Source organism: Pinus tabuliformis, chromosome Q (genome assembly GCF_031772625.1).
Source record: "Pinus tabuliformis cultivar Carrire ecotype Pingquan chromosome Q, CPIR1, whole genome shotgun sequence".
Classification (NCBI taxonomy): Eukaryota; Viridiplantae; Streptophyta; class Pinopsida; order Pinales; family Pinaceae; genus Pinus; species Pinus tabuliformis.
Window position 1 is genome coordinate 1,005,169,833 of NC_142296.1, and position 8,928 is coordinate 1,005,178,760.

Here is an 8,928-nt window from a genome sequence, read left to right on the forward strand (position 1 = left end):
TTTGATGCACTTAAACACGCGTTGACCCATGCACCGTTGTTGCATCCTCCCAACTACAACCAGGACTACTTCTTATACCTCGCAGCTTCGCATTCCACCATTGGAATGGTGTTAGTTCAAGAAGATGAATTCGGAGCGGAGCATGTGATATATTATCTCAGTAGGACCTTAAATCCCACTGAGCTAAAATATTCGCATGTGGAGAAATTGGCCCTGGCAGCTGTTCAAGCTGTCCAGCATTTTCGTCACTACATTCTTCTCCGTAAGACTACAGTTATTTCGGATTGCAACCCTATGATTTACATTTTGACAAAACAACTGCTAGGGGGCAAGTACTCTAAATGGATCGTTATCCTGCAAGAGTTCGACTTGGAGTTCGAGAAGTCCAAGTCTAAGAAATCCTTAGTTTTTGTGGAATTGATGTGTGACTTCCCGCGTACTGACACCGAGACTGTGGCAGAGGAGTCCATTGGGGACGAATCTTTGTTTCTTATCAGTACTTTAGATCCGTGGTACGGGGATATAATCATCTATCTCCAAACCCAAACCTTTCGGCCTGAAGCTTCAAAGGCAGAACGTCGAAAAATTCGGTTTCAATCCCAGCAATACAAAATTATTGGAGATACACTTTATCGCCAGGGGGCAGACTTAGTTTTTCGACGTTGTCTAACTCACGAAGAGGCTGAGAGAGTTTTGAATGATTTTCACTCTGGAGCATGTGGTGGTCATATGTTTGGGTATGCCACAGCTCAGAAGGTGTTGCGCGCTGGTTACTTCTGGCCATCTATGTTTAAAGATTGTATCATTGCAGTCCGGAAGTGCCACAACTGCCAAGTGTTTGATCGAAAGATGCGCGCACCACCTGCTCCTCTCCACCCTATAATTGCCGTTGGTCCATTCTCCAAATGGGGTATCGACTTTATTACTTGTAACCCTCACTCGGCCGGGGGCATGCGTATATCATCCTCGCGGTTGATTATTTCACTAAATGGGCCGAGGCGATGCCTACATTCGACGCAAGCGGAAAAACAGCTGCAGTTTTCGTATTCAATCATATTATAACTAGGTTTGGTGTCCCACAAGCAATCATTACTGACCATGGGAGCCATTTTCGAAACGTCATGATGACTGAACTTACAAGCCAGCTTGGTTTGCGCCACGACAGCTCTACTCCTTATTATCCGCAAGCCAACGGTTTGGTTGAGTCTATCAACAAAGTTTTGGTTATCATGATCCGACAAACCATTGGTATTCATCGGTCGAATTGGCACAACATGTTATTTTCGGCGCTATGGGCATACCGAACCTCAGTGAAAACCTCAACAGGGTTCACTCCTTTCCAGCTAGTTTATGGGTTGGAAGCTGTGTTACCCATTGAATGCGAAATCCCATCACTTCAAATGGCTGTCGAATTACTCCCAGCTACTTCCGAAGAGGAGAAACGTTTATTGTACTTAGCTAAATTAAATGAGACTCGACGTGACGCCACATTGGCAATCGAGACTCACGCAAAGCGAATGAAAGCTCAGTATGATAGAAATGTGACCCCTCGAAGTTTTTCGGAGGGAGACCTAGTGCTTTTATATGATCAAGCTAACGATAAGCTAGGTGCTGGAAAGTTCATTCCCATGTGGCATGGACCCTATATTGTAAAGCGAAAGCTAGCAAAAGGGGCTTATGAGCTGGTAGATTTTGATGGGGACTCTTTGGGTAAACCCAGAAATGGACTTTACCTAAAGAGGTATTATGCTTAAATGGTGGGTATGGATAATTTTTAGTTAGGTTAGGTTTTCTTTCTAGCTAGTATGATTGATAGTTAGTCAGTGTGCTTAGCTTAGTGAGTGTGTTTTTTGTCGTTATTCTGGCTTATCTTGGTTTTACTCTTGATATTACAGATGTCGACGCATCTCCAAACATACATTGGATTTGCTGATGGTGCTTGTCGTAGTACACAGAATATCTCTTCCACAGCTTGGGTTATCTATTCACCCTCTGACGAGTTAGTTCCTATGCATGGGGTAAGCCTCGGTCAAACAACGAACAACATTGCAGAATACAGTGCAGTGGTTGAATTATTATCCGAATCTATTTCATTTGGAATTCGACGTTTGATAGTGAGGTTAGATTCTGAACTTGTTGTATTACAGCTTAATAGAGTTTATGCCATTAGAAATCCTGTGTTATTAAGGTTTTTTTTGAGAGTGCGTCTCTTGGAACGTGAATTTGATTACATTGAATATCAGCATATTCCAAGGTCCTTAAATACATTAGCAGATGCAATTGCTTCTCGAGTGTTGGACAGACATTTACGATAATCATGCAAGTAAATTTAAAAACATTTCATCATACATGTTAAACAAGATAAGCCAGTAATAGTGATATATATATAGATAGGAGTGTGTCAAAAAATATACATCGTCTTCGATCATAGGTTGAAAAACACCTTATGATCGGCAAAAATGATAGAGTACAAAAAGTCAAAAATGTCACATGTGTCTACAAAGTGACTAGCCAATCACTGGTGGTGCTCCCTGTACGACACCACTGCATGGGCGACCTTGCGCAAAAATCTCCTAAACGGTCCAGGGACCGCGACTACATAGCGCTGAAGTCTGATAGGAATATCATCCATAGTAGTCTCAGGTATATCCGCCGTCAGACGCTGTAGATCATGCTCCAACTCAGCTAGTACCTCTGCAGCCGCCGTGTCCTGTGGGGCCGGTACCGGTGCAACTGGATGTCTCCTCTCAAAAGGCCGGAGGTTGGCTGGACGCTGTGGACCAACGTCTGCATTTTGAAAATTTTACTGTCAGTTTTGAGACGATATATATAAAAAACAAAAAAATACATAATTTGAAAACTCGTGAAAAATAAAGTACCTCTGTCGTCCCATTGTTCTCCCTGTGGAAGAACCATGTCCGGATCACCTAGAAAATCTACTCTGGCATACGGAAAGTCCTGAATCGCAAACACCTGGTCCTCTAACCAGTGAAAATAACTGTCAGTGAATCGAACAACTGTCGCACCCTCGTACGGATGCCGAGCCATCCCCGTAACCCATCGTACCAGCTTTGGCTCCTGAGGACCCAAAATATCAACAGTGAGATGCTGAGGGATCAGCATCGGAATTCTCTCTAGGGCAAAGCTCACGACTATAGGCCCATATCCAAAGGTCTTTAGTTTCCCGGTCTTTGCCCTGGTCAGTTGAGCTTTCAAGTTAGCCGACACCGCATCACACCAGTTGAAGATGGTGCCTTGGAGACAGTCAATTGCCATCCGCATTTGGGACCCAGTGGCAATATGTAAAGTGGCTGAGCCACAAATCCTGGTCACAGTGAAAGCTAAGACCATGAGTTCACGTCGAGAGATGTATTTGATCTCTATGCCTTTCGCATGGTGTCGATCAGGTAGGCACCAATCTGCTCGGAGACTATCAAGGGATTGGCCACCCGGCCTAGTCCCGGCTAGATTGAGTTGCTCGCCTCTATTCGGCAAGCCAGTGAGAAAGTAGATATCATAGGGCTCTATCTTGAGTTGTTGCCCCCCGATATAAAAGCATTGCTCTTGAACATTCCATCTCTCGACCAGCCACTCCAAGAATCTTACCTGAGCCCTCATGCCAGGTATGGCACAGTATTTGTATAATCCACATCCTCTTAGGGCATCGAGGGAAGGTTGATGATTGATTGCACCTTCATCAACCTCCTCATGCTCTCTTTCTCTCCAATCCAGTATGATAAGTGCCCTACACATGAACAAACAGGCATTAAAATCAATTTTGGGTAAATTCAATGGTTAATTTGGGAGCTTGGGGTTTCAAAATCCGCGTTTTGCGGAGGACGCACCCCGCGTTTCGCACACAGTGCGCCGGGATGTAGGTGGCCTGAAGGTAGCCTGCGTCCCCCGACCTTTTCCCTATGTAGGAAAAAGTCGAGGGACGCAAGCCAGCCTTTAGGGAACTTGCGTCCCCCGCGGAACGGTTTTCAAAACCCAAAACCCCCCAAAAATAAAAAATGAAACCTAAAATAAATTTCTAAACGGATGAAATTGACAAGGAGGATGCTGTGAAATACCTGGAGGAGACGGCATTCGATTCTGACGGTCGGATTTTCCGCAGCGACCACGGGAAGTTTCTTGTCAAAAGCTCTTTTTTCAACCTCAACAGTCAAACGGTAAAAATGACATGGTAAAAAGTCTTTTTATAGGTTTTTTGGATGAATTTGTTCATTTTTCACCATGGAAAGATGTTTTTCGATGTATTTTTTCCTATCTTAAACAGGTATGAGTAATGTGTCGCTTTTGTGCAGGACAAAGGGACTTAAAAGGAAAATTGTCATTTTTCACGAACCAAAACATCAGAGTCATCTTTTAAGCCCTTTTCTGACTCCTAAAAAATGAAAAGATTGCCGAGCATTTCTTTTACACTCGTTAAAATGGAATTAAAAGACGGTCCCCTTATAGCTCTTTTCTGACCGTAAAATCAGGAAAAGATTGTCGGGTTTTTGTCATTTCAAACTCGATATGGAAATAAAATGACGTGTCTTTGATCGCTTTTTACTTTTCAGGTCAGTGGCACTAATTATGAAAGTACTCCTTGGTCGCAAGATCAAGCGGTTCCCCCAGGTATTATTTTATACCTTTTCGGGCTTGAGGGACACAAATCTACAAAAAAGTTCAACTTGGAGTTTTCTTAAGTTTTTCAGACTCTCTAAAATTGAAAAACGCCGAGTTTCTCCTATACTGGGCTCGTTAAACATTTCACAGTAAAGGACCTGTTCAATTACAAACAGGAATGAACCACTCCTTCCTAGGGTTCGAATCAAAACTAGGTTGGACTCATCCGAAGGATGAGCTTATAATCAAGCACATGTTATCCTCCTCAAGCTTGTTAAAAATAAAGAGGTACTTGCCAGAAATGGTGGGGGAAAAGAGAGAAGAATGAGCCTATTTGTTACCTTTTGTCTCAGAAGAAGCTTTACTACCACTCTTGAACACGACACTTTTCATTCACCTGGGTTGGGAAATTCTTTACCTCACAGTTGATCAAACCACTTTGAAAGTCTTCAGTCGGGTTCCGGGGATTAACTTTGAGTTATTTAGCACCAAACCATCTGTCGTGTCGTTATGTGTTCGAGAGGTCTGCAAACAAAACTTTCATCTACAAAATACTTGTCATCCATTTGACCATCCCTGAGTCAGTCCTTACAGCAACATTTCTTCAACTTGAACAATGATTTCTTGTTGTGGGCTTGCCTGCAACGGGTCACTTTCTATCGACATCAACACATTATCTAGAGAGATGACTTAGAAATCGTCAGTACCTTGAAGTCTGCATGCATCAATGGCAGGTTTCTTGCCTTTGACGTCAGTTTACATCATTGACTTTCGATCGAAGGATTCCGTGAAATGTTCGACATCAACTCATTCATTCACATCTCATGGATTGTACTGGGTACTTTGAGAACCATTGAGATTACTGGTGGTCTCTCTCACACTTGTTAACAGTTCACATCATCGACTGGTAATCAAGTGGTTTCTACCATGTTCGACATCGACTCATTTATTCGCATGGCTAGAATCGTACCAATTCGAGAAGTAGGAATGAAGACCCTGGATCGAGTCTCTACCATCCAGGCTGCGAGGAGTTTTGTATTCATTATCTAAGTAGACTAACCATAAACAGATGGCTGCGCCCATACTGTGTCTACAAAAGTCTATGACTATGATGTACTGCAAGATCATTCCTGTATCAGAGTAGTTAGTCTGTTAGTTAAAGTTTTAATCTGAGTATGGGAATGCCTACCTCAGTGATGATATAATCTTATACATGTATTTTGTGTTGAAAATTGCAGGTTTTGACCAGGCTCTCCACGGGATAATCCTTGAAATGATAAAGCGCTTCACCCTTCCTAGATAATACAAAACCCTAATCTATTCCAGGCTTCGCACTTTAGGGGGAAATCTGTTACACTAAAAAATGTCACCATGGCTATTTACAGTTGGTATGGCTCTATCAACAGTCATACTACCCTCTTAGGCAAGTCTTATGCCTCTGCTATCCATGTCAAACTCCAAGAAAGAGAGAAAGTCTTTATAAATGTGTTTATCTCTGGGTACGCAGGTTCTCTCAACCTTGCCTGCGGGTACGCACCTAATGTAAATGATCTCTGCGTCCAAGGACGCTCTGTATCTAAAGGGTCAGGTGCGTCCCTCGGAAAAGGTTAAAATGCGCAAGTTTTATCTTCAAAAACTTACTTGTGGTCATTTCTAGAGCATTCTAAAAGGTTGTTCGATGTGTATTGAGCGTCTCCAGATGGTTCATGCACCCCTACCAAAGAGGAACTTATCCCATCAATAAGGGAGTGATCCCATCCAAAGAGGGGACTATCCCATTGATGGTGGACCTGATTAACTTCCTCTTAAGCACTATAAATACAAGCATTGGGCCTGAAGGAGGGGAGGTTGAAAGCTATACATTTATAAGGGTAAATGCTGCAGGAATTAGGACTCCCATTTAGAAGCTTGTGAGGAGAGATTGCCATCTTTGCTTGTTCTATTTGGAAGTGGGTGAGCTTTGTCAAAGTAGAGGAAGACTCTTGTGAACCCTGGAAGGAGCTTGCACAACACCAAGGCTCAGGTTGTAATGGTTCCTTTTGATTACCTTTAATGCAAATTGGTCCATTCTTCTCAATAACTTGTTGTTTATGGGTTATTTCATGTACTCCTTGGTCTATATGTTGAATATGCTTTGTTTTATGTCATAATCAGGTGCTATTTAATTGTTTGACTGTTGGTGATTGCAGGTTTTGGAGAAAAGGAGGAGCTCATCCAGATCAACAAAGCTTGGACTTCTACAACAGCGTTTGGACAAAGGTAAGAACGAAACACTTGATTTCTCATATCATAATGCATGTTTAGAGAAGGATAGCTCTAGTTTGTTTTGTTTGTCATTAGAATGTCTTAGACTTCTAGGAAGGTCAGTTGTGTCTGCACTTTTGACTGATTCCGTGTGACACCTCCCCATTGGGAAGCTTTTGGACCCCAAAAGCCTTCAATTACCTGTTAAAATGGTGAGGGTACAACTCCCTCACACTGTCCACCTCCATCCACTTTGCCTTGTTCGGTTTGTTGCCTTTGAGACCAACCCAAACATAATCAACATTTCCCCTCCTTGAAGTGTGTGTCCTTTTGTCAAGGATAGCAACTTATTTCAGCTCATCCAAAAATTCTAGCGAGAAATCATCTATAGATGGCAACAAAATATCACTTTCATAATCAGCAATCAAAAGAGGTTCATACAAACGTAAATTATCCACATTGACAATAGAGTACATTTGCATATATGAAGGCAAATCTAGTTGAAAAGCATTATTTCCAACTTGTTTAAGGATTTTGAATGGACCATAATGAATAGGCTTCAGAATTTTACCTTCTCCTTGCATTCTTTCCTTACTAATGTGTAGCCATACCTCATCCCCTTTTTGAAACTTGTGATCGACTCTATGCTTGTCATGTCTCTCCTTGTACTTGCCTTGACTTTTTTCAAGTTGTTCTTGAATTTGCTGATGTATTAGCTGAATTCTTTCAATGAACAAATGAGCTTTGTCAATGTCACTATGTCCCTCAATGGCGACATCCTTCTCAAGAATGAAATCAAGAGGTGACTTTGGCAAGTAACCCAAACAAACTTCAAACGGTGAGGTGTTTGTGGAAGAGTGCTTGGCACGGTTGTAAGCATGTTGTATGTAGTGAAAATGTTCATCCCAAAGCTTGGGATGCTTGCTGCAATAACCTCTCAAGAGGTGCACAATGGTTATGTTCACTACTTCTGTTTGGCCATCTGTTTGCGGATGGAAAGCAATACTCTTCTTCAATTTGGTGTCCATCATCTTCCATAGATTGGACCAAAAATTCCCAACAAATCTGGAATCCCTATCACTAAAAATGGAAGTAGGCAAGCCATAATGAACCCATACATGTTGAAAAAATAATTCAGTAGTTTGTTCAGCAATTATAGTTTTCTTACATGGCATAAGTATACACATTTTGCTGAAATGATCAACTACTACAAAAAGATAATCATGTTGCTTTCTAGACTTTGGTAAACCTCCTACAAAATCCATAGAAATACTCTCCCATGGTCTAGAAGGTACCAACAATGGCGTATATAATCCAATATTCCTATTACCATGCTTGCTTGTAGCACATAATTAACAACCTCTAACGAACCTTGAAACAGAATCTACCATGTGAGGCCAATAACAATACCTCTGTAGATGTGCAACTTTTTTTCTTACACCGAAATGTCTAGCAATAAGAGAAGAATGAGCTTCTCTTATGATACTTATTCTCTGCCCCTATGGTATACACAACTTGCCCATATGAAACAACAAATTGTTAAGGAAGTGATAATCATTCTCCTCAACATGATTCCCTTTACTCAAGTTAGCATACACATCTTTAAAATCAACATCAGATGCATATTGTTCTATGTAACTCTCATGTACAATGGAATCATTCTTAATTAAAGTAATAGCACCAATAATAGGCCTTGAAAGCATATCAGGAACTTTATTCAAAACACCTTTCTTGTACCTTATTACCACGTGGAACTGCTGCAAGAAGCCCATCCATCTGAAGTGTCGTGACTGTTGTAACTTGATTTGTGATTGCAAGTACTGTAAGGGATGATGGTTGGTATGTATCACAGTTTCTTTGCCCATCAAATAGTGTTTCCACTTTTTGACGCTTTGTACCAACGCATACAACTCCTTATCATATGTAGGATAATTTACAACAACACCATTAAAAGTCTCAGAACAAAATGCAATAGGCTTACCATGCTGTTGAAGAACTGCTCCCATAGCATAATTACTAGCATCGGTTTGAATCTCAAATGGCTATCTCAAATCCGTTAATGCAAGGACC